The 27,771-nt window shown below is 39.0% G+C and overlaps 1 pseudogene; it reads right to left on the bottom strand.

Annotated features, from left to right (window-relative positions):
* The window catches only part of LOC147998226 (amino acid transporter heavy chain SLC3A2-like), a 34,870-nt pseudogene extending 17,475 nt beyond the window's left edge, over positions 1-17,395 (bottom strand).
* Positions 17,396-27,771: the final 10,376 nt, after the last annotated feature.

Raw genomic sequence — 27,771 nt, forward strand, 5'->3', positions numbered from 1 at the left:
TTTCTATATCCAGGGTTGTCTCCCTTTGTGCTTTCTTCATTGCTTCCATTTCCATTTTTAACTCCTTCACCTGTTTGATTGTGTCTTCCCCCTAATTCAGAGATTTTTGCACTTCCTCTCTATAGGCTTCTGATTGTTCATTTGTGTTTTCCTGCATTTCTCTAAGGGAGTTCTTTATGTCTTTCTTGAAGTCCTCCATAATCATGATCAAATGTGATTTAAAATCTAGACTTTGATTTTCTGGTGTGTTTGGATATTCAGTGTTTGCTTTGGTGGGAGAATTGGGTTCTGATGATGCCATGTAGTCTTGGTTTCTGTTGCTTGGGTTTCTGTGCTTGCCTCTTGCCATCACATTGTCTCTGGTGTTACCTTGTTCTGCTATTTCTGACAGTGGTTAGACTGTCTATAGGCCTGTGTGTTAGGAGTGCTGTAGGCCTGTTTTTCTGTTCTCTTTCAGCCATTTATGGGAACAGAGTGTTCTGCTTTCAAGCATGTAGTTGTTTCTGTCTATTGGTCTTCAGTGTTCCTGTAGGCCTGTGTCCCGAGTCCACCAGGCAGGTCACTGGGAGCAGAAAAGTTGGTCTTACCTCTGGTCTCAGGCCTGGAGTTGCTTTTCAGAGTCAGTTTCAGCTCTCCATGAGGGCAGCAACCAGAAGGGCCTGCCCTGCCTTCACTTGGGACACTGTGCACAGGGGGCCCAGATGGCACTAGGCATTTTCCTCTAGAGTCAGAAATGTGGGCAGAGAGTAATCTCCTCTCGCTTTCCAGGCATGTCTGCCCCTCTGAAGGTCTAGTTTTCCCTCCCAAGGAATTTGGTTGCAGGGAGTTGTTTGACCGGGTCCCTTCAGATCCGGGCGGTATCTGGACTGGAGCGTTGAGTGCCCCTGTCTTCCTGTTCCCAGAGACCCTATACAGTTTACTCTTGGGCCAGGGATGAGTGCAAGGATGGGCAGTACTGGTAGTCTCTCCTGCCCTGCAGTCTCAGCCATGCCCACCTGTCTGAGCGATGAGCTCTCTCTCCCAAAAATTTACTTTTATTATAGTTCTCTAAGGTTCTGTGTGTCTGATTTTTTTTTTTTTTTGCTATCATTTGTTGATATTGTCCACAAGAAATTCACGTGTAAAACTTTAATCCACAATACAACACTATTACAAAGGAAATTTGTTCAGGAACTTCCAAGATTATGAGACAGAATCTTTATTAGTGGAATCAGCCTCTTCAGTGGCATATAACTATTATCCAAAGACACAGACAGACTTAAGAATAACTGCAAGTTCAGGCCTAATATGGGTTTCAGAATAAAACCCTCATGAACACTTAGGTTGGGAGTGTAATTGATTTATAATAATCTGGTTTAGTCCTTGATATCTGGAAACATTAAGTTAAAATTTACAAATGTAGCTTGTTAGAAGGCAGAAAAAAATGTGTCCTTTATGAAAAATCATGGACCTAAACATTTTTTAATTATTCTACAACCTTGATATTGAATATAGAACTACAAAACTCTTGCTTAGAAATTATACAATCTGAGCTATTTTATAGTAGACAAAGTTTACTGTACATTTATTTTCATATTGCTGAGTTTCAGATTGTTTTATATAGCACAGGGGATGTAATTTAGTTGGAAGACTCCTTGACTAACATGCACAAAGAATTTGGTTTGATCCCTACTGATTCTCAAATTATGCATATGCCTGTAATCCCCATAGCTTGAAGTACTCAATAAGAAGATCAGAAGTTCAAGAAGCTTTACGATTAAATATAGTTTGAAGCCCTTCTAGGATACCAAGACTAAAAACAAATGATAGTTGTTTTTAATGTATTTTAGATATGTGTCCTGTGTATATATTTTAAGAAAATTTCAATGAGCTATTAGGCTATCATTTCCTTATAATTGATATTCACGAAACAAATGAATTTCAGTTTCAAATACTCTAATTACTATATTGCAGCTTCTGATTGTGCTTTTGTATGCTATAGTTCAAAAATATTTCTTTGTTTCAAGACAGGGTTTCTTTCTGTAGTCTTAGTTGTCCTAGAGCTACCTCTGTAGACCAGGTTGGCCTTGAAATCTCATACTTCCCCATGCTTTTGCCTTCCAAGTGCAGGAATTAGAGACATGTGTCACAATTGTCCAGCTTTATTTTTATTTTTTAATAAACTATATCCAGAGGACTACATGTCTATGTTTACAATGACGGAATGTGAATCTTTTACTTAAGAACATATACAAAGGTAAGCTTAAAATAGGTAATATAAACCTCTATCTGTAAATACAAAACTTGTAGATGAAACATCAGTGATATTGTTTCTGGCAGTGGATTGGGGGATAGCAGCTAAAGAATATATAACATAATTTAGTATTAATAGAAATAGAGATATATTAATAGGATAGATTATATATCCCAACAGTATACCTACATAAACCTAGCCTGTCATTTTGATCACATAAAAAGAGCAACTCAAGGATTATCTTTTCAAAAACCTACAACCTATACTGTAACAGCTATACATTTGTTTAAAAGTAGAAAATGAAAAATATTAATTTCACAGAACATAGATCATAATCTTAAATATCAAATGCAAAATTGTAAAATGTACAGAAAATTCTTTTTAATTTAAATTATTTTATTTATTTACATTCCATTCAGTAGTAGGTAACATCTGCCATATATTTTTGTTCATTTTGATTATATTAACCTGGACTTTATGGCAATCTTATTTTTAAATTATGCAACAAGATCATTGACAATAAATAATTCATTCAGTGATCATTTTTTCTAAAGAAAAGTTTTATAAATTTTATTTTATATTAATTGTGAAGTAAAAATTTGCAATCTTGTTCATGCAAAATTACTCTTTTGTCTCTACTTGGTTAATTATGACATTCTAAATTCACTCTTTTTTTCCAAAACCTTAGTAGCAGTCATTGCTTTTTACTGAAATTTCTGTTGAAGAGAGAATGCAAAAAGATAGTTGTAATTACCTAAGAGTCTCCAACAAATATACACATTGAATCTGTCTCATCACTCATGGGTCAGTAGATGTGTCCATAGAATAGTAGCAGCCAAAGTCTGGGCACAGTGGGTAAATGTGAATCAAAAAATTACAAGTCCCCTAAAATAATAAGCATGTGTGGTATAAGGCTATGTCTTATCTTTGTACCATAGATATCATGCTTTCTCACTTCACAAGTGTCATACCTGAAATGAGTCCTGAAGCGTCTCTTTCTTATTCTTACCTTAATTATTTTGTCATTTAACCTGTTACCATTGGTAATTTTTATGTGTGTCCCATCTTGTGTTGACTACTTCCCAAACTGACAACCTATCAATTTTCAGTTTTAGGATAAAATTGATTGGGACTGTTTAGGGTTCATGGCTTTAAGGCATACAGAAAAGGTCTTTGGAAAAACAATTTTTGGTCTCCAAACTGAATCAATTTCTGCCATTTAATCCATAGATACACAAAGAACAGCAAATGAGCTGCTTAGGGAAATCTGACCAAAACTAGGGAAGAGTAAGAAAAATACAATAATAAATTATCCTTTTAGGTCAATGAATTTTAATTGTTTATTCCAATCATAAACCTATAGCAGTTCATTTCACAATAGTTTATTACCATCAGGTAAAATAATAAAACCAAGTAGTTCTAATGTAATAAGAAATATTTCATAAATTTAAAAAAATGAGATATGTAACCACAGCTAGAGCCCGAGTCTCAGGAAGTCCACAGTAATTAAAGACACAAGTGGGAATCTCACCCATATACCCACACAAACTGAGACAACCATGCTGGGATAACCAGCTGACTCAGGACCCACCTCTTCCACCCCCACCCCCACTCCTATCCTCACCCCTGAATTCCAACTTTCCTCTACCCTGCTTCCTACCTAGGCCAAATCAGCAGTCAGATAATCCCCTAACCTATAGCCTGAATGGCACCCATGAAAGATTCCCAGATCTAAGGACCAGAAAACATCTTCAACAAATTCATAAAAAAAAAAAAAAACTTTCTCTACCTAAAGAGATGGTTATGAGTATAAAAGAAGCCTATAGAATCCCAAATAGATTAGACCAGAAAAGAAAATCCTCCCACCACCTAATAATTAAAACACCAAATAAAAGAACAAAGAACACATATTAAAAACTGAAAGGAAAATAGAACAATTAACATATAAAGTTAGACCTATCAAAATTACACCAGACTTCTCAAAAAAGACTCTAAAAGCCAGAAGATCTTGGACAGATGTCCTCTAAACCTTAAGAGATCAGAAATACAAGCCTAGGTTACTATACCCAGCAAATCTCTCAATCACCATAGATGGAGAAACCACAAAATTCCATTACAAAACCAAATTTAAACTATATTTCTACTAATCCATCCCTATGGAGAATACTGGAAAGAAATATCCAATACAAAAATAGTAACTACACCCAACAAAAGAGAAGAAATCAAACATTTTACAACAAACCCAAAAGAAGAGAATCATACACACATCATATTATATCCAGCAACAAAAATAATAGCAAGTAACAATCAACTGTCTTCATATCCCTCAACATCAATGGGTTCAATTCCCCAATAAAAATATCCACAGTAACAGACTAACATCCAGAATTTTCCTGCATGCAAGAAATGTACCTCAGCGACAAAGACAGACACTACTTCAAAGTAAAAGATTGGAAAAAGATTTTCCAAGCAAATAGTCTCAGGAAAAAAGCTGGAGCTGCTATTATAACATCCAATAAAATAGACTTTTCAACCAAAAGTTGTCAAATGAGATAGGGAGAGACACTTCATATCCATCAAAGAAAAAATCCACCAGGAGTAAGTCTCAATTCTGAATATCTATGCCTCAAATGAAAGGGTACCAATATTCGAAATGAAACCTTATCAAAGCTCAAAGCACACATTGAAAATCAAACAATAATAGTGGGAGGCTTCAAGAGCCCACTCTTACCAAAAGACAGGTCAATGAAACAGAAACTAAACAGAGACACAGTGAAACTGTAAGACTTGAGAAACACCCCGTCCCGAGTCCTACATCTGGGATGTCCCACTCACAGAGACACAGAGATGGAGATCGATGCAATACGAAAGTGGATTAATGATCCAGTACACTACGGTGGCCCTGTAATTGAGACATAAGTGGTCACGAAGAACAAAAGCACACACTCTTTATACTGTTTCAGGGTATAGGCTTTAGGTTACAGCATGAGTTGGTTATTTTTCATTGGTGGGGCTTATTGCCTTTTGAATTCCTTGGGGGCTGCCTATTGTCCTTTGAATTCATTGGAGGCCCTTGGTAGGAAAATACCTTTGGCATGCCGAGGGGGTGGTGAAGGATTCTGCCCTTACTGCAATTAGCTCATTCACATGGATGGGGGACTGTTAAGGGCAGTTGGCTCATTTCCTGGAATAGGGTGTTATCCTAAATTCTTTGGACAGTGTGTTAAAGTCCCAGCCACCTGATCTTTGCCTAAGGCAGCCTTTGTTCTTAAGTTTGAATCTTATATCCCTGCCCCCTTCCTTTCTCTTTGTACAACCTTCAATCCTGGAGCTATGTTCAGGGGTTTTGGGTAACTAATTCATATTCTTTAAGAGCTGTCCTCAGGGTCTCATATTTTTGGCACAGGACCATCAGCTGGAATGCACCTATTCTTTCTTCTGGGAAATCTATAAGCTTATTCAATATGCAGAGTCTAAAGATCAACAATAGAAGAACAAATAGGGGTCTTAGCAAGGTGGATATGAGGGTGGTTAGTCAAGGAGATGAGTTAAACCAAGCTTCTAACCAACCCTGACTGTTCACTCTTTCTTTTGGCTTGCCCTTCTCTCATCTTGGTCATCATATCACAATTTGTACAACCTAAGTCCCCAACTTTTTTAGCCATCTCATTGATCCTTTGCCTTTCTGAGTGAATCTGATTATTGGGTTGTAGGTAGCATTTGCTCAGAAAGTATCTCAATATCTTCGGTTCCCCTGGTAGGGCCCCTCAGTAGTGTAATTTCTTTCTCTTTCTTTCTTTCTCTCTCTCTCTCTCTTTCTTTCTTTCTTTCTTTCTTTCTTTCTTTCTTTCTTTCTTTCTTTCTTTCATTCATTCTCACTGTGACCAAGTCCCAAGAGGAGGAAGGGTTCTAGTAGGTGTCTCCTGTAGTCTCGCATCCCCAGGCAGTGCAATAAAGTTGGTGTGGACTCCCACATCGGTGAACTTCTGCCTGATTTCTTCCATTGAGGGTAAACCTAAGTGGGTTTCTCCTGCAAGTGACACCTCTGTGCATGGAATGCACATCTTATTGACCCCCGCTCCCAGCCCAGAGTCCTCTTTCTCCCACATGGGCAGTTTGTTTCTGCCAGCACTCCTGCCCTAGGTGGGGATGATCCACAAGTCAAGTCCTGCTGCCAGCTGACACAGGTCAAAAGTAAGGTCAGGCCACCAGGTGTTGAGGGGCTTGGAGGCAGTCAGGGAGGGAGCCTCATTTCCAGTTCTAGTAGAAACCACATTCCAGGTTTGACAGACCAGCACATGGAGGCAGCAGGAGTCCCTGGGGAGTGAAACTTCTGTAGGTTTCAAATGGGATGTATACACCAAAGCTGTAATACTGTTAATAGCACCAGGAAGAATTCCCTCCACTGGGATTACACTGACCTCACTCAGTGCCTCTGGACATAAAACCCAGTCATCAGTCTAGAGATGGTGAGGGGTCTGTGACATTCCTGGAGCATATACGGCAGACAGTTTGGGCCAAATCTCATGTTGTATTAACTGAAAGACTTGGAGCCTCAAGAAGAGGTTCCTATCAGTGAGTTGGGATACCTCAAGGGGGGAACAGTGGACACCAAGGGAGTTGGGGTACAAAACAGGATCTCAAAAGGTGTCAAGATAAAATGGTAGGGGTGTTCCAGGCTCGGAACAGAGCCAGGGGAAGGAGCACCACCCAGTCAGCACCAGTCTCCAAGGTCAATTTAATTAAGGTCTATTTTAGGTTTCTGTTCATTCTCTCAATCTGCACTGAGCTCTAGGGACAGTACCCACAATGTTGTTTCCAATTAGTCTACAATATCTTTGCCAATCCCTGAATTACCTTAGAAACAAAACAGAACCGTTGTCCAATCTAATTACCTTGGGAACCCCAGACCTCGGGAAGATTTCTCCTAATATCTTCTTGGCTGCCATGGTAGCTGTTTCCTGCTTGGTGGGGAAAGCCTCAACCCATCCAGAGAAATATCTACAAACACTAGAATGTATTTATAACTATATCCCAATAAACTTCCTAGGTCTCTTTGCCCTGTTTGCTCTTGGCTGCATAAGCATTTACTTGCTGACACTTACACTGTTCTATTGTCCTCTGGCTAAAATACTGAGGTCTATTACATATATCTTAACTACTTGGATAAGCTTCTTATCCCCTAAATGAGTCCATGTGTGCATTTGGCAAAGTGAGTCTTTTGTTTGTTCTCTAGGGAGTAAAGCTTTCCCCTCGAGTGTACCTCTTCTAAGCAATCTGTACCTCTTCTTTTGTTGTACATTCTAAGTGAGGCCATCCCTTAGTCCAATCCCAGTTCCCAGTGGCTGTCTCTTGCAGGCCCACAGCCAGGATAGGCTTCTGCATAGCCATTTCTCGAGCCACTTGATCTGCCTGATTTTTGCCCTGGGCCACAGAGTCTCTCCCCTTCTGATTTCCTGGGCAATGAATAATACTCACAGTTGCTGGCTTCATCAGGGCATCCAAGAGATAGCAAAGGCATCTGCGCTGATGTGCTAGGGGCTTAGGGGAGTAGAGTTTCAGCCATCCCAGATGACATTCATGCTGTCTACCACGGCAGGACCCACTCATCTCTGACCTTCATGAAGAAAACTGTTCCTGTCTGTATACAAGGTATCCTCAGATTACAGCAGGGGTCAATCGGTCAGTCGAAGAGGCCTTCCCTACATCCATGGATTTTGCCAGTGTTTGACACTCTTCCTGTGGTGGCTTCAGGTCAGGATTGGGCAGCAAGTTGAACAGATTGAGCCCAACTGGTGGAGAATCTAGTCCATGTCAGCTGATCAGTGGTCCCATCCTCTGGGTCTTTCCATTCAAAAGTAAAATATTTTTGACTTTTGGATGCCTAGCTTAGGCAGAAGAAAGCACATTTCAAGTCTAAAATGGTGTACCAAATTCTGGAAGGTGGCAAAGAACTCAGAGTGTTGGGGTTAGGCACAGTAGGTAGTAGTCAGCCCATGGTTTATCTTTCTGAAGTCTTGAACTGAGTGATAATCATTAGTGTCTGGCTGACAGGAGCTGTGTGTTCTAGGCAGAATAGGACTAAGAACACTCTCAGCTGGAGGAGCTGGGAGATGTATGGCTCAATTCCTTCTCATGCCTCCCCCGACATCAGATACTGGTGGTGAGACAGAGTCAGCCTGGATCTTAAGCTCCACATATACAACCTGCAGATATGTATATACATGGCCTCGCCCAGCCATTTTAGCCCAAGCAAGCCATTTTGGAGCGCGAATCTCCCCTGATCAAGGAATAGGGGCAGACAGGAATGACCACGAATGAGTGGGATGCCCAGCCCATACTCAGGTCTATAATTCTTCAGGTCAATATTGTTTAGTCTCAGTGGCCTCTTGGATCCCAATTTTTTTTTCTTCTTTCCTCTGGAGACTGGTCAGTCAGCTCAGAGGACTGAGTGTTGAGCTCCAGTGTTCACCAAGAATTTGGTGGGTTTTCTTTCCACTTTCAGAATTATCCTGGCTGTGAGGAGGGGGCCCAAACTCTGTCTTCCCTAGTCACTGTTTTCGCCCAGGAAAGCACTTTTCCCAAGACCTGGGATTTCCTGTCCCCAGCTTCTGTTTGTTAGGGCACTCTTGAGCCTGGTGGCCCCTCTCCTTGCAATAGGCACAACAGTCCTTTTTAATGGTTTCTGTCTCTCCTCTGTCTTCCTCAACCACTATAGCAAAGATTCTACAGCAAATTCCTTTTTGTCCCCTTTCTTTTTGTATCACCCTTTCATCTTCTTCCCTTCTCTTTCTCTGTTTTTCTCCCCCTCTGTCTCTGTCTCCCTGTTATGGTAGACTTGCTCAGCAGCCTGCACTAAATGCCTCAACAACTTATCCTGTAGTCCCTCTAACCTCTGAAGTTTTTTCTTGATATCTCTATTAGCCTTGTCTATAAAAGCCAAAGTTAGAGTAGTTTGTGCTCCTTGCTGCTGGGGTCATAGTGTATAGATTGGTGAAATGCCTCCATGAGCCACTCTAGAAAAGCTGAGGGTGTCTGGTCCCTGCTTAAACACACAAATTTGTGGGTCATCCTGCAACCCCCTTGAGGCCTGACAATGGAGTCTGGTGGTAGACCTTCAGGTGCTTCTTACCTACAACAGTATTAGTAATCCCAGTCCCATCTAATCAGGGAAAATCAGCTGTCAATCACAGCATGGTCAATCAATGGTGCCCCCGTGTAAGGGGGGACATTATTTCTGGCCTCCTGAATCATTCTTTCTAGCTCTTTGATCATGAAGAGCATTTTCATGAGTTGTTGGATATCATCTCACGTGGGCTTATGAGTAAATAAAACAGTCTCAAAGAGATTTATCAGCTCCTTGGGTTATCTGGAAAGGGGGTGTTGGGCCTTCCAGTTGTACAAGTCAGCCAAAGAAAAGGGCCAATATTCCATGGCCTAATTCCCATTCTTATCTAAGGGCCCATAGGCTCGGAGGGGGAGGACCACTGTTTTATTGGGTGAAGTGGCCGTCTTGCTCCAGGTCTCCATATAGCTGTCACCTGAGAAGTTCTGTCAGATACTGACAAATACAGATGTAGATCTTTGATCATTGGATTGAGCACAGGGATCCCAATAGAGGAGTTAGAGAAAGAATTGAAGGTGCTTAAGGGGTTGGCAATCCCATAGAAGAACAACAATGTCAACCAACCAGACATTCCAGAGCTCCCAGGGACTAAACCACCAACCAAAGACTATATATGGAGCGACCAATGGCTCCAGCTGCATATGTAGCAGAGGATGGCATTGTCTGGCATCAGTAAGAGGAGAGGCCCTTAGTCCTATGAAGACTCAATGCCCCAGTGTAGGAGAATTCCAGGGCAGGGAGACAGGACAGAATGGGTAGGTGGGTAGGTGAGTACCATCAAAGAAGCAAGGGAAGGGAGGATGGGATAGGGGATTTTCAGAGGGGAAACCTAGAAAGGAGATAACATTTAAATTGTAAATAAAGAAAATATACAATAAAAAAGAAAAAAGAAAAAAAGGAGAATGAAAGCTATGTATTTTAATGGGGGTAGGGGGGTTCATTGTGAGAGTAAAGCAGTGATTTACATATAGGCTCATGAATAACTCAAGGGAACCACATAACTGAGAAGGGGTTTTATTGTCCAGTTGTTCTGTTTCTAAAACATTCTCATTGGTCCTGCTTGCCAACTTCACCCATGTCTCACAGCTTTACAATTTGGGGAGAGGCTTTGTGCTTTTTGTTTTAATCATTGTTTATTTAATACACTTTCTTGAATTAAGCAGTTTTGGTGTGGAACATTCTTTGATTGTCATTGTTTTTTTGTTTGTTTAATCTATTGTGAAATCAAGATCCAATCTGTATATTGAAACATGGTTTTTCTCTTCCTGTCTACTAAAAGTTAATCTGATGTATATAAGAAAAAAAGAGGAACCTAGGGAGTCACTATAGTAAAGGACAAGCTGTGGGGTCCTTTCTTATATGTGAGTGCAGCTTGGATTCTGCTGTAGGTAAAGTTTTCAGCATTTATCTTTTCTGTAAGATGGTGGCCAGTCCAAAGATGGAAAAGGTTTGGCCTCTCACTAATACCAGTATTCTTCAAAATATTCCACAAAATAGAAATAGAAGAAACACTAATTCATTTTATGAAGTCACAGTTACACTGATACCTAAACAACATAATGACCCAACAAAGAACTAAAAGTTCAGACCAATTTTGATTATGAGTATTGATATAAAAATATTCAGTAAAATTCTTGCAAACTGAATTCAAGAACACACCAAAATCATTGTTCACCATAATCAAGTAGGTTTTATCCCAGGGATGTAGATATGGTTCAATATATGAATATCCATCAACATAATGGGCTATATAAACAAACTCAAGGAAAAAAGCTGCCAGATCATCTCATTAGTTATTTTAATAGTGTTTGATAAAATACAACTCACCTCCATGTTAAACGTCTTGGACAGATCAGAAATTGAAGGTATATACCTAAACATAATAAAAACTATATACAGCAAATCAATGGCCAACATCAAACTAAATGAAGAGAAATTTGAAGCAATCCCACTAAAATCAAGAACAAGATAAGGTTGACCACTCTCACACTATGTATTCAATATAGTACTCAAAGTTCTAGTCAGAGCAATTAGAAAACAAAAGGAGATCAAAGGGATACAATTTGTAAAGCAAGAAGTCACTATTTGAATATGATATGATAATATACATAAGGTATCCACAAACTTCTACCATAGAACCTCTACAGTTGATAAACAACTTCATCACAGTAGCAAGATATACAAATAACTAAGAAAGAAATTAGAAAAACAGCACCCTTCACAATAGACACAAAGAGTATAAAATATGTTGGTGTAAGTCTGACCAAGCAAGTGAAAAATGTGTATGACATGAGGTTCAAATCCCTGAAAAGTGAAATAAACAAAGTCCTCAGAAGATGGAAAGTGCTCTCATGCTTATAGATTGGTAGGATTACCATAGAGAAAATGGGCATTTTACCAAAGCAATCTATAGATTCAATGCATTCACCATCAAAATTCAAACATAATTCTGTCAGGCAGATGGAAAGAGCAATTCACAACTTTATATGGAAAAACAAAAATTCAGGGTAGCCAAAATCCTGTACAATAAAAGAACTTTCAGGGGAATCATCATCACTGACTTCAAGCTGTAGTACAAAACAATAGTGATAAAAAAATGCACATGCTATTGGTATAGAAACAGACAGGTAAATCAGGAATATAGAATCAAAGAACCAGAAGTAAACCCACACATCTACTGATACTTGATCTTTGACAAAGGTTTCAGTAAAATACAGAGGAAAAGAGGAAACATATTTAATAAATGGTTCTGGTCTAACTGGCAGTCTGTATGTTATAGAATGAAAGTAGAACCATATTTATCACCCTGCACAAAGCTCAAGTCCAAGTGTATCAAGGACCTAAACATAAAACCAGATACACGGACTATAATAGAATTAGAATGTGGGCAAGCATCTGAAACTCATCCGCACTGGGGGAAATATCCTGAACAGAACACCAATTGCTCAGGCTCTAAGATCACCAATCTACAAATAGGAAGGATCTCATGAAGCTGAAAATCTTCTGAAAGACTAAGGACACAGTCAATAGGACAAATCAGCAAAAATCTCCACTAACCTGAAAGAGGGTAGGACTAATGTTCAAAATATATAAAGAAATCAAGATGTTAACCCATGAAAAAACCAAAGAACCCAAATAAAAATGGGGTACAGAAGTAAGCAGATAACTCACAACAGAAGAATCTCGAATGGCTGAAAATCACTTAAAGAAATACAAAGTCAAATGCTAGCAGCCAACTATTGAACTGAGAACAGGGTAGCCATTGGAGGAGTTTTGAATGAGAAAGGATTGAATGAGCTTAAGGGGTTTGCAACCTCATAAAAACAACAATATCAACCAACCAGAGCTCCCAGGGACAAAACCATGATCCAAAGAGTACACATGAACAGCCCCAACTTCCATCTGCATATGTGGCAGAGGATTGCATTGTTGGGCCCCAGTGAGAGGAGAAGCCCTTGGTCCTGCCATGGCTGGACCCCCCAGGGAATGTCAGGGCTGGAGGGAGGGAAGAGGTGGGTGGTTGGGGGGAACACTCTCATAGAAGAAGAGGGGATGGGATAGGGGAGTTATGGACAGGCAACCAGAAAATGGGATCATTTGTAATATTAATAAAAAATCTAATAAAAAAGGATGTTCAAACTCCTTAGTCATCAGAGAAATGCAAATCAAAACAATGACCCTGTGATTGCACATCACAACATTCAGAATGACTAACATCAAAAACTCCAGTGATAGAACATGCTGGCTAGCATGTGGGAAAAAAGAGCACTCCCCCATTGCTGTTAGGATTGCAAGCTGGTACAACCACTATGGAAATCAATCTGGCAGTTCCTCAGAAAAGTAGAAATAGTTCTACCTGAAGACCTTCCTATACCACTCTCGGGCATATACCCAAAAGATGCCCTACCATATCACAAGGACATGTACTCCACCTTGTTCATAGAAGCCTTATTTCTAATAGACAGAAGCTGGAAACAACCCAGATGTCCCTCAACTGAAGAATGGGTACAAAAAATATAGTTCATTTACACAATAAAATACTATTAAGCTATTAAAAACGATGAAATCATGAATTTTGCTGGCAAGTCGATGGAACTAGAAAATACCATCCTGAGTGAAGTAACTTATACCCAAAATGGCATGCATGGTATGTACTCACTGATTAGTGGATATTAGTCAACAAATATAGTATTCCTAGGATATAACACACAGATAGACCTTAAGAAATGTTATACAAAGAAAGACCCAGGGACTGGATTGTGATCATTTGTATATACTGGGCCAAGAGATTGGCACTGTTAGAAAGTGTAGCCTTATTGGAGTAGGTGCATCACTGTGGGCCTGGGATTTAATACCCCCATCCTAGTGGTATAGAAACCAGTTTTTTCCTCTTGCCTTCAGTACAAGATATAGAAAGCTCATTTCTTCTGACATTGTGTCTGCCTGGATGCTGCCATGTTCCCACCTTGACCATAATGGACTAAACTTTCGAACCTATAAGCCATCCCCATTTAAGTATGTCCTCGTAAAAGTTGCCTTGGTTGCGGTTTTGTCCTACTGACAGTGTCCTTTGCTCAGGCTACAGGAACAACAAATGGAGCTTCATGAAACTGCAAAGCATTTGTAAGGTAAAGGACACTGTCAATAGGGCAAAACAGTAATGTACAGATTGGGAAAAGATCTTCACAAGCCTTACATCACATAGAGGGCCAACATCTAAAATATATAATGAACTCAAGATGTTCGCCACAAACACACACACACACACACACACACACACACACACACACACACAAACACAAACACAATTAAAAATGGAGTACACAACTAAACAGAATTTTCAATAGAATGGCCTTGAAGTACTTAAAGTGCTTAAAGACATCTTTAGTGAGCAAGAAAATGGAAATCCAAATGAACTGAGATTCCATCTTACACAAGGCAGAATGACTACAATCTAAAATGCAAGTGACAGCACATGCTGAAAAGGATGTGGAGAAAGAGGAGCACTTCTTAATTGTTGGTGGGATTGCAAACTGATACAAACACTCTGTTAATCAGTCTGGAAGTTCCTCACAAATTTGAAAATAGTTCTACCTGAAGACCCACTATACCAGAAGAATATGTATGCGACTGGGTTTGTAGGAGCCTTATGTGTAATAGGAAGAAACCCAGATATCCCTCAACTGAAGAATAGATACCAAAAGTGCAGTTCATTTACACAATGGCATACTATTCAGTTATTAAAAATGAGGTCATCATGAATTTGCAGGCAAATATTGTAATGGATCTAAAAAATGTCATCCTGAGTATGGTAACCCAGATACAAAAGAACATGGTGTATATACACTGATAAGTAGATTTAACCAAAATGTACAGTATTCCCATGATATAATCCACAGACATTAAGAAGTTGGCAGGAAGGTCAAAGAAAGGATGCTTCAGTCCCACTTAGAAAGGGGAAATTAGAAGGAGTGAGGGACCTGGGTGGGAGAGGAGAAGAGGAAGGGAATGGGGGGGCATGATCCAGTATTGGGTATGACAGGATAGAAGCCCTGAAACCAGAAGAATGAAATGAAACATGCGACTGCTGGGGCTGGACACCTGGGGGTAACCTCTTGAAAGTCCCAGAGACGTGGGACCTGATTGGCTCCCAGGACTCAATAGAGATTACTATATAGGACAAAATCTCCAGCAGTGGAAAGGTAGAACCTGAAGAGATCACCTCCAATAATAAACATGACCCCCCAATGGAGCAATAGTCTTTCTAAACTACCTTCAAAATTTTTGACCCAGAATTTTTTCCTTTCTAAAAGAAATTCAGTAATCAAAATGGAGCAGAGACTGAAGAAAAGCCCATCCAGTGACTGGCCCAACTTGAGATCCATACCATGGGTGGGCATCAAACCTTGAGACTATTATTAAAGTGATGTTGCCCTTACAGACAGGAGTCTAGCATGGCTGTCTTCTGAGAGGCTCTACCAGCATGTAACTGAGACAGATGCAGATACTAACAGCCAGTCATTGGGCTGACATTGTGAACCCCTATGGATGATTTGGAGGGAGGATTGAAACAGTTGAAGGGGATGACCACTCCATAGGAAGACCAAGAGTGTCAAATAACTTGGACACCTGGGAGTTCCCAGAAACAAACCCACAACTAAAAGAGCATACAGGGTCTGGATCACGGACCTAGGACCATATGTAAAAGATGAGTGCTTTTTCTGGCCTCACTGGAAGAGGATGAACATAATCCTGTAAAAGATTGATACCCCAGGAAAAGGGGATGCCCAGGGCATGGATGAAGTAAAAATGGGTGGGAAGGGGGTGGGTGTATAGGTGATGGAACACCCTCTTATACACAGAAAGGAGAAGGGTGGAGTGAAGACTTTGGGAGGGAGACAGGGAGGATGAACAATATTTGGATTATAAACAAATAAAGTAACTTTCAAACATTGACGGTTTCCCAGTTGACACCTGCACCCAGGAGCAGAGCCTTTGCTCTACATCCCCACCCACTCAGCCCACACTAAGGCAGCTTGATCCATGGAAGTACTGACACATCCAGGATCACAGGTGAGGCCCCATCACCTAACCCAATACCTGGCCTAACTTGGAACCCCTGGGACCCAGATAACACAGGAACCCTGTACTTTCTTCTTTGCACCTGTGCCTAGGGGTGAAGGCTGTGCTCCAGTCTTGCAACTCACCTACATCCACAAATAGGTTGATTCTCAGGAGTTCAGACACACTCAGGATCACAGGCTCACAGGAGGGACAGGCTACAGTTAGAGACAGCAAGGAAAGTTAACACCACAGATAACTAGATGGCAGGGGATAAGCACAAGAAAAAAAAAAAAAAAACAGAAACCAATGCAATATAAGAATGCAGGTCTTCCAACACAACAAGCCCTGGATACCCAAATACAACTGAAAAGCAAGATTCAGGCCTAAAAATACCATCTCATGAAGATGATAGAGCAGTTTAAGGACATAAATAACCCCCTTAAAGAAATACAGGGGATAGATACTCCCGCCCTATAAAAATGAGAATGCTAACGGCCAACCATTGAACCAAAAGCAGAGTCCCAATTGGAGGAGTTACAGAATGCATGGAAGGAGCTGAAGCGGGTTGCAACCCCATAAGAACAACAATACCAACCAATCAGGCCTCATAGGGATTGAACAACCACCCAAAGAGTTCATATGAACAGACCCATGGCTCCAGCTCCATATGGGTGCCAATGGGAGGATAAGTCCTTGGTCCTGCCATGACTGAACCCCCCAGTGTAGGGGAATGTCAAGACATGGAGGCGGGTTGGGTGGAGGGACACCCTCAGAGAAGAAGGGGGAGGGGTATTGGTATAGGGTGTTTATGGATGGGAAACCTGGAAAGGGGATAATATTTGAAGTATAAATTAAAAAAATCCAACAAAAAAAGAAATAATAAAAAAGAAAGTACAGGAGAACACATTTTAAAAAGTAGAAGCCCTCAAAGAGGAAAAAAAAACATAAATTCTATCAAAGAATTATAGAAGGAATTGAGCAAAACCATTCAGAATCTAAAATGTCAAATAGAAACATTGACGAAAACACAAAAGGAGACAACTCCAAAGATGGAAATCATAAAAAAAAAGAGCAGAAGTCATAGATGCAAGTATCACCAACAGAATACAAGAGATAGAAGAAAGACTCACAGGCATAGAAGATACCATAGAAAACATTAAAACAACAGTCAAAGAAAATACAAATGGTAAAAAGCTCTTAACTGAAACATTTAAGAAATCTTCCACCCTGGCGGAAATAATGAAACCTAGAGAGTGCCAGACATGGGGGCAACCTGTGTAGACTAAGACACAGGGCTTCACTGACCAGGTGCTGGTTGTGGATGCACACCATATAGACAGAACTTCCTCCCACTGACAGTTAAGGAAAGGTGGAGATGTCAGGGACCGAAAGTCCGAACTAAGCAAAGCTAGAGCCCTGCCCTGAGCAGATTCCTTTTCAAAAAACTTGTCCCCGGAAGACTGTTGCCTCATTGTCTAAGGAGAATATCTTGCGGTTTAATGATTCACCTTATGTCCTTGGGCACCACCCAGTACTCCCCCCCACTGCTGGCCTAAGCGTCAGTTCCTGCTTCAATTCCTGCTTTAGAGCTTTAAATGTTGTACAGTCCTCTCAATAAACAGACCTTGACAAGGGAAAAAAAAAAGAAATCTGGTACACAATGAAAAGAAAAAAAAAGCAAAGCAAAAAACTAAGGATAATATGTATAGAAGAGAGCAAAGATGCCCAAATTCAAAGTTTATTAAATATCTTCAACAAAATTATAGAAGAAAACTTTCCTAATCTAAAGAAAAAGATGCCCATAAACATACAAGAAGCCTTCAGAAGACAAAACAGATTGGACTGGAAAAGAAATTCCTCCCAACTCAAATAATCAGTATGCCAAATGCACAGAACAAAGAAAGAATGTCAAAAGCAATGAGGGAAAAGAGGTCAAGTAACATATAAAGACAGACCTATCAGAATTATACCAGATTTCTCAACAGAGTCTCTAAAAGCCAAAAGATCTTAGGCAGATGTCATACAGAAACTAAGAAAACAAAGATGCCAGCCCAGTCTACTATACCCAGCAAAACTCTATTAACTTAGATATAGAAAAAAAATATTCTTTAACAAAACAAAATTTAAACAATATCTTTCCACTACTCCATCCCTAAAGAGGATAGACAATAGAAGGAAAACTCTAGCACAAAGAGGGAAATTATATTAAAAAAACAAAAACAAGACAAGACAAAACAACAACAAAAAACCCCCAAAAAGTTAGTCTTCTCACAACAAACCAAAAGACAAGAACCACACAAAGATAATTCCAAACTCTAACAACAAAAATAACAGGGATTAAAAATTATTGGTCCCTAATATCACTCAAAATCAATTGACTCAATTCCCTAATCAAAAGATTTTTACTAACTTACTGGATATGTAAACAGGATCTAGAATTTTGCTGCATACAATAAATACAACTCAGTGACAAAGACAGACATGACCAAAAAGTAAAACACTGGGGAAAAATTCCAAGAAAATGGTCCCAGGTTTCAAGCTAGAATAGTGATTCTAATATGGAATAAAAACAACTTTCAACCAAAAATTATCAAAAGAGACAGGGAAGGACACTTCATACTCATCAATGTAAAAATCTACCTAGATGAGCTCTCAATTCTGAACATCTTATCCCCAAATGGGAGGGTGCCCACATTTGTAAAAGAAATGTTACTAAATCTCAAAGCACACAGTGAAACCTCACATCATAACAGTGGGAGACTTCAGCACCCCCTTCTCACCAATCGATAGAACAGAAACAGAAATTAGAAACACAGTGAAAGTAACAGAAATTATGAAAAAGGAATTTAACAAATATCAAAAGAGCGTTTCAACCGAAAAATAAAATAAAATAAAATAAACCTTCTTCTCAGTACCTCATGGTACAATTCTCTAAAACTGACCCTATAATCAGGCACACAAAATGAACCTCAGCTGATACCTGAAAAGGGAAAAGAATCCCACATATGCAATTGTACCACAATAGACTAAAGCTGGTCTTCAATAACAACAAAAACAACAGAAAGCCCACATACAGATGGAAACTGAGCAACTCTATACTCAATGATAACTTGGTCAGAAAAGATATAAAAAATTAAAAACTTTTAGAATTTAATGAAAATGAATATGCAACATACCCAGATTTAATGGGCACAATGAAAGCAGTCCTAAAAGGAAAACTCATGGTTCTGAATGTTTCCATAAAGAAATTAGAGATATTATACACTAGCAGCTTAACAGCACAACTGAAAGCTCTACAACAAAAATAAGCACAAAAGAGAAGTAAATGGCAAGAAATAATCAAACACAGGACTGAAATCAACCAAGTGGAAATGGAAAGAACTAAATAATCAGCAAAACAAGCTCCCTGTTTGAGAAAATCAAAAAGATAGATAAATCCTTAGTCAAACTAATAAGAGGGCAAAGAGATAGGATTCAAATTAACAAAATCAAAAATGAAAAGAAAGACATAACAAAAGAAAGTGAGGAAACTAAAAAAAACTGATCAGAACCTATTACAAAAGCCTATACTCAACAAAACTGGAAAAACTAGATGAAATGGATGACTTTCTAGAAAAATACCACATACCAAAGTTAAATTAGGTTCAGATAAACTATCTAAACTATCCCACAATCCCAATGAAATAGAAGCAGTCATTAAAGTCTCTCAATCGCTGCTTCCAGAGCTGACCTGGTCACACATGTTATCTCTGTACCCAAATACCATGGGGGAGAGATCTGGACTTTCAGAAGTAAGGAAAATCCTGAGAGATCAGGGGAAATGACCACTTCTGCTCACATTCCTGGCCCAAGAGTAACACAACTAGAACACTCTGGACACAGGAACCTAGGAGCAGACAGGGACAGGATATTTCTATTCTCCATCTGCTCTCTGAGCTGAAAGACAGTCTCCAGGAGCATCTGACACACCTGTGAGGGGAGGTAAGACCACCCTTTCTGCTCTGAGGGACCTGCCTGGAGCTCTCAGAACCCAGGAACCTAGGATCAGTCTGAGACAGGATCCTTCTGGTTTCTGCCTTAGCCCTGAACTGACATGGTCCTATAAAACTCTGTACCCAGATCCCTGGGGAAAGAGTGGAACTCTGAGAAGTGTGGACAATACAGAGACCACAGGGGAGACCAATACTTCTGCTCACATTCCTGGCCCAAGAGGAACCTGCCTTCAGCCTTCTGGACACAGGATCCAAGGAGCAGTCTGGGACAGGATCCTTCCGGTTTCCCCCTGTGCCCAGAGTTGACCCTGAAACACAGATCTCTGTACCCATATCCTGCTGTGAAAAAAAAGTGCCCAGGAATGCTGATACACAGGTTTACAGGAAGGTCAAGACACTGTCAGAGACAGCATAACCAGCTAACACCAGAGAAAACCAGATGTCATGAGTCAAGCACAGGAACCTAAGCAATAACGTAAACAACAGAAAGTAAGACTGCTTGGTATCACCAGAGCCCAGTTCTCCCACCCAAGCAAATAATGGATATCCTAACACACAGGAAAAGCAAGATTTGGATTTAAAATCATATGATGATGATAGAGGACTTTTAACAATGACATAAATAACCCCCACTTTCAGAAATACAGGACAAAATAGGTAAACAACTGGAAGACCTTAAAGAGAAAACACAAAAATCCCTAAAAGAATTGCAGGAAAAACAGAACCAAACAGGTGAAGGAATTCAACAAAACCATCCAGGATCTAATAATGGAAATAGAAACAATGAAGAAATCACAAAGGCAGACAACCTTGGAGATAGAAACCTAGGAAAGAGATCAGGAGTCATAGATGAAAGAATCACCAAGAAAATGCAAGAGATAGAAGAGAGAATCTCCGGGACAGAAGATACTATAGAAAACATCGACACCGATATGAAAGAAAATGTAAAACACAAAAATGTTCAAACCCAAAACATTCAGGAAATCCAGGATACAAGAGAAGATCAAACCTACAGGTAACAGGTATAGAAGAGAGTGAAGATTCCCAAATGGAAGGCCCAGTACATATCTTCAACAAAGTTATAAAAGAAAATTGCCCCTTACTTAAAGAAGGAGATGACCATGAACATCCAAAAAACTATATTACTACAAATAGTTGGGATTCAAAAAGGAACTCCTCCTGTCATATAATTGTCAAAACACCAAATACACAAAACAAAGAATATTAAAACCAGTAAGGAAAAAAAGTCAAGGAACATATAAAGGCAAACCTATCAGAATTACACTAGATTTCTTAACAGAGACCCTAAACACCAGAAGATCTTGGGCAGATGTCATACAGAAACTAAGAGAGGAAGATGCCAGCCCAGCCTGCTGTACCCAGCAAAATTTTCAATTACAATAGATGTAGAAACAATATATTCCATGACAAAATGAAATTTAAACAATATCTTTCCCATTATTCATCCCTAAAAGAGGAAAGATAATAGAAGAAAAATTCTAACACAAAGAAGAAAACTATAACCCCCCAAAACAAATAAACAAAAACCAAGAAAATAATCTTATAACAAACCAAAAGAAGACTAGCACACAAAGATAATTGTACCTCTAACTACAAAAAACAGGAAACAATAAACACTATACCTTAATATCTCTTAACATCAATGGACTCAATTCCTAAACAAAAAGACATAGACTAATAGAGTGGATAAAAAACAAGGACCTAGCCTTTTGATGCATACAGGAAACACACCTAATGACAGAGAACGACACTACCTTATGGTAAAAGGCTGGAAAACAATTTTCCAAGCAAATGGTGAGAAGAAAAAGCTGGAGTAGCCATTCTAATATGGAATAAAATTGACACTCAATCATAATTTATCAAAAATGTAAGGAAGGACACTTCATATTCTTCAATGGAAAAATCCACCAGGATGAACTCTCAATCCTGAATATATAGGCTCAAAATGCAAGGGAACCTACATTCATAAAAGAAACCTTACTAAAGCTTAAAGCACACATTGAACCTCCCACAAAAATAGTGAGAAACTTCATCAACCAACACAAGCAATAGACAGATTATGGAAACACAAAATTAATCAGAGACACAGAGAAACTAACCGAATGAAACAAATGGATTTAACAGATATCTGTAGAACATTTCATCCTTAAACAAAATAATATATTTTCTCAGCACTTCATGGTGCCTTCTCCAAAACTGACCACAAAACACACCTCAACAAATACAAGAAGAATGATATAATCCCATACATGCTATCAGATCAAAACTAAGGCTTGTCTTTGAAAACAACAAAAATGACAGCAAACCGACTTAAACAGGGAGGCTGAACAACGATCTACTCAATGATAACTTGGTCAAGGAAGAAGTAAAAAAGAAATTAAAGACTTTCTAGAATTTAATGAAAAAGAAGGCACAGCATACCCTAGCTTATGGGACACAATGAAAGCAGTACTAAGGAAAATACTCATATAACTGAGTGCCTCCAAAAAGAAACTGGAAAGAGCATACACTAGCAGCTTGACAGCAAACCTAAAAGCTCTAGAACAAAAAGTAGCAAATACAGCCCTGAAGAGTAGAAGGCATTAAGTAATCAAATTCAGGGCTTAAATTAACCAAGTAGAAACTATAGACAGAATAAACAAAACCAGGATCAAGTTCTTTGACGAAATCAACAATGTAGATAAAGCCTTAGCCAGAGAATTCAGAGGTCACAGAGAGGGTGGTCAAATAAATAAAATCAGAAATGAAAAGGGAGACATAACAACAGAATCTGAGGAAATTTACAAAATCATCAGGTCCTACTACAAAAGAATATATTCAACAAAACTGGAAAATCTGGATGAAATGGACATTTTCTAGAGAGATAAATTGTTCCAAAGATAAATCAGGATCAGATAAACATTCTAAACTGTCCCTTAACTCCTAAAGAAGTAGAAACAGTTATTAAAAGTCTCCCAACCAGAAAACTCCCAGGATCAGATCGGTTTAGTGCAGAATTCTATCAGTCCTTCATAGAAGACCTCATACCAATACTATCCAAACTATTCCACAAAATTGAAACACAAGGACCACTACCCAATTCCTTCCATGAAGCCACAATTACACTTACACGTAAAGCACACAATGAACCAACAATGAAAGAGAACTTCAGACCTATGTCCCTTATGAATATCAATGCAAAAATACACAATAAAATTCTCACAAACCTAATCTAAGAACACACAAAATCATCATTCATTATGATCAATTGGGCTTCATTCCAGGGATGCAGGATTGGTTCAATATATAAAAATCTATCAACTTAATCCACAATATAAACAAATTCAAAGGAAAAATGGGATTATGCCATTAGATACTGAGAAAGCATTTGACAAAACTAAACACCACTTTATGTTAAAAAGTTCAGAAAGAAAAATCCAGGCACATAACTAAACATAGTAAAAACAATATTCAGCATCAAACTAAATAGAGAGAATCCTGAAGCAGTCCCACTAAATTCAGGAACTAAACAAGGCTTCCCACTCTCTCCCTACCTATTCAATATACTACTCAAAGTCCTAGACTGAGCAATCAGACAACAAATGAAGTCAAAGGGAAATAAATTGTAAAGGGAGAAGTCAACATATCACTGTTTGCAGATGATACGGTAGTATAAGTAAGTGACCCCAAAAACTCTATAGCGAACTCCTAAACCTGATAAACAATTTAAGCAAAATGGCTGGATATAAAATTAACTCAAAGTACTAGACTTCCTCTGCTCAAAGGAAAAACAGGCTGAGAAAGAAATTAGGGAAACAACACCCTTCACCATAGTCTCAAATAATATAAAATGCCTCTGTGTGACTCTAATAAATAAGTAAAAGATTTGTATGATAAGAACTTCAAGTCTCTGAAGAAAGAATTTGAAGAATATCTCAGAAGATGTAATGATCTCCCATACGTATGGATTGGCAGGATTAATATTGTAAAAATGGCCTTCTTGCCAAAGGCAATATATAGAATCAGTGTAATCCCCACCAAAATACCAACTCAATTCTTGATAGAGTAAGAAAGAGCAATTTGGAAATACATTTGGAATAATGAAAAAGCCAAGATAGTAAAAACTATTCTCAATAGTAAAAGAACTTCTGGGGAAAAATCACTGTCCCTGACCTCAAACAGTATTACAGAACATTAGTGATAAAATCTGTATTATATTGGAACTGAGACAGGCAGTTAGATCAATGGAATAGAATTGAAGACAGAGAAATGAACCCACACACCTATGGTCACTTGTTCTTTGAAAAAGGAGGTAAAAACACTCAGTGGAAACAAAATAGCAGTTTCAAAAAATGGTGCTGGTTCAACTGGAGGTCAGTATGTAGAAGAATGCAAATTGATCCATTCTAATTGCCCTGTACAAAGCTCAAGTCCAAGTGGATCAAGGACTCCTACACCAGACCAGATACACTCAAACCAATAGGAGATAAAGTGGGGAAGAGTCTCAAACACCTGGGCACTGGACAAATTTTCCTCAACCCAACACCAATGGCTTATGCTCTAAGATCAAGGATCGACAAATGGGACCTCATAACACTGCAAAGCTTCTGTAATGCAAAGGACACCCTTATTAGAACAAAACAGCAACCAACAGATTGGGAAAAGATCTTTACCAACCCTACATCTGTTAGATGGTTAATATTCAATATATAGCAAGTACCCAATACGTTAGATTCTAGAGAATCAAATAAAACTATTTAAAAATGGGCTACAGAGCTATCAGTTCTCAGCTGAGGAATATTGAATAACTGAGAACTACCTAAAGAAATGTTCAAATTTCTTACTAATCAGGGAAATGCAAAACCAAGCAACCCTGAAATTCTACCTCATCCCAGTCAGAATGGTTAAAATAAAAAATTCAGGTGACAATACATGTTGGCAAGGATGTGCAGTTAGAGGAACACTCCTCCATTGTTCGTGGGACTTCCAGATGGTACAACTACTCTGAACATCATTCTGGAGGTTTCTCAGTAAATTGGGCATAATACTACCTGAGGTCCCAGCTATATCATTTCTGGGCATATACCTCAAATATGCTCCAACATATAACAAGAACACAAACCCCACTATGTTCACAGCAACCTTATTTACAATAGCCAGAAGCTGGAAAGAATCCAGAAGTTCTTCAACAGAAGAATGGATACAGAAAATGTGGTACATTTACACAATGAAGTACTATTTAGCTTTTAAAAACAATAACTTCATGAAATTCATTGGCAAATGAATGGAACTAGAAAATTTCATCGTGAGTGAGGTAACCCAATCACAAAATCCCACACATGGTATGAACTCACTGATAAGTGGATATTAGCCCCAAAACTCAGATTACCCAAAATACAATCCACAGACAACATGAAGCTCAAGAAGAAGGGTGACCAAAATGCATATGCTTCAGTCCTTCTTAGAATGTAGAGAATAATATTCACATGAGGCAGTATGGAAACAAACTTTGGCTCAGAGATTGAAGGAAAGGCAATCCAGAAACTGTCCCACCTTAGAATCCAGCCCACATACATACAGCCACCAAATCCATACAATATTGCTGATGCCAAGAAGTGCATGCTGACAGGAGCTTCATATAGCTGTCTCCTTAGAGACTCTGCTAGAGCATGACAAATACAGAGGCAAATGCTCTCAGCCAACCATTGAACTGAGAATGGGACCCCGTTGGAAGAATTAGAGAAAGGATTGAAAGACACGAAGGGGCTTGCAACCCCATGAGAACAACAATATCAACTAACCAGAGTTCCCAGGGACTAAACCACCATCCAAAGTGTAGACTTGGACAGACCAATCCTCCAGCTTCATATGTAGCAGAGGATGGCCTTGTTAGGCTGCAGTGGAAGGAGAATCCCTTGGTGCTGCCAAGGCTAGACCCTCCAGTGTAGTGGATTATCAGTGCAGAGACGCAGGAAGGGGTGTCTGGATGGGCAGGGGAACACCCTCACAGAAGACGGTGGATGGGGTTGGGAGAGCAGGTTTATGGAAAGGAAACTGGCATACAATTTGAATTATAAATTTAAAATATCTAAGAATATTGTTTTTAAAAAGGACAGGGTTAGATACTTTTAGTACAGAATTCTATGTGACCTTCAAAGAAGAGATAATCCTAATACTTCTTAAATTCTTCCACAAAATAGAAACAAAAGGAACACTACCCAATTCAATCTATGAAGCCACAGTTAAACTGATACCTAAACAATTTAAAGACCCAGCAAAGAAAGAGAATTTCAGATCAATTTCCCTAATGAATATTGAGTAAAATTCTCACAAACTGAATCCAATAACATATTAAAATGAAAAGTCACCGTGATCACATAGGCTTCATTTCACGGATGCAAGGTTGGTTCATTACATGGAAATCCATCAACATAATCCATTATATAAACAAACTCAAAGGAAAAAAAAACAGGATCATCTTTTAGTTACTGAAAAGGCCTTTGAAAAGTACAACAGACCTTCATGTTAAAAGTATTAGAGAGAGCAGGAATTCAAGATCCAAACATGAACAGAGTTAAAACAAAGCAATAGCCAACATTAAAATAAATGAAGAGTAACTTGAAGCAATCCCACTAAAATAACAGCCCAGACAAGGCTGCCCACTCTCATGCCATCTATTAAATAGAGTGCTTGGTGTTCTAGGCAGCACAATTAGACAACAAAGAGATCAAGGAGATTGAGGAAAATTTCCTTAACAGAACAACATGTCTCATGCTCTAAGATCAAAATTCTACAAATGGGACCTCATAAAATTGAAAAGTTGCTTTAAGGCAAAGGACACTCTCAATAGAATAAAAAGGCAACTCACAGATTGGAAAAAGATCTTTACCAATCCTTCATCTGATAGAAGGCTAGTATCCAAAATATACAATGAAAACAAGAAGTTACATTAAAAAAACACAAATAACCCTATTAAAAACGGGGTATAGTTCTAAATGTAAGAATTCTCAACTGAGGACTCTTGAATGGCTGAGAAGCACTTAAAGAAATGTTCAAACTCCTTAGTCATCAGAGCAATACACATCAAAACCACCCTGAGATTCCACCTCACATCAATCAGAGTGTCTAAGATAGAAAAAGCAGGTGACAGCAGAGGCTGGTGAGGATTTGCAGAAAGCAGAATGCTTCCCCAATGCTAGTGGGACTTCAAGCTGGTAAAACCACTTTGGAAATCAATCTGGCACTTCTGAGAAATTTGGAAATAGTTCTACCTGAAGACTCAGCTCTACCAGTACTGGGCATATACCCAAAAAGTGCCCCAACATATAATGAGGACACATGTTCCACTATGTTTATAGCAAGCACCCTTGTTTATAATAGCCCAAAGCTGGGAAAAAAAGGGATGTCCCTCAAGAGAAGAATGGATACAGAAATTGTGGTACATTTACAAATGTGGAGCATTACTTAGCTATTAAAAACAAAGACTTCATTAAAATTGCAGGCAAATGCATGGGACTAGAGAATATCATCCTGAGTGAGGTAAGCCAGACACAAAGGAGCACACATTGTATATACTCACTGATTAATCCATATTAGACCCAAAGCTCAGAACACCCATCATAAAACCCTCAAACCATATGGACCCTTACAAGAAGGAAGACCAAAATGTAGATGTTTCGATCCTATATAGAAGAATGAACCAAATAATCACACAAAATAGACAGAGGGACCTAGGAAGGAAGAAAGGAGGTAGAGGGAATGGGGGGGGAGTCAGGCTCAATTATTGGAAGGGAAAGGAAAGAAATACAGAAGGTCAAGAAAAAAAAATAATATATGTAGCAGTGGGGAATAAGGAA

The sequence above is a fragment of the Rattus norvegicus genome, chromosome X (genome assembly GCF_021556685.1).
Source record: "Rattus norvegicus strain SHRSP/BbbUtx chromosome X, alternate assembly SHRSP_T2T, whole genome shotgun sequence".
NCBI lineage: Eukaryota > Metazoa > Chordata > Mammalia > Rodentia > Muridae > Rattus > Rattus norvegicus.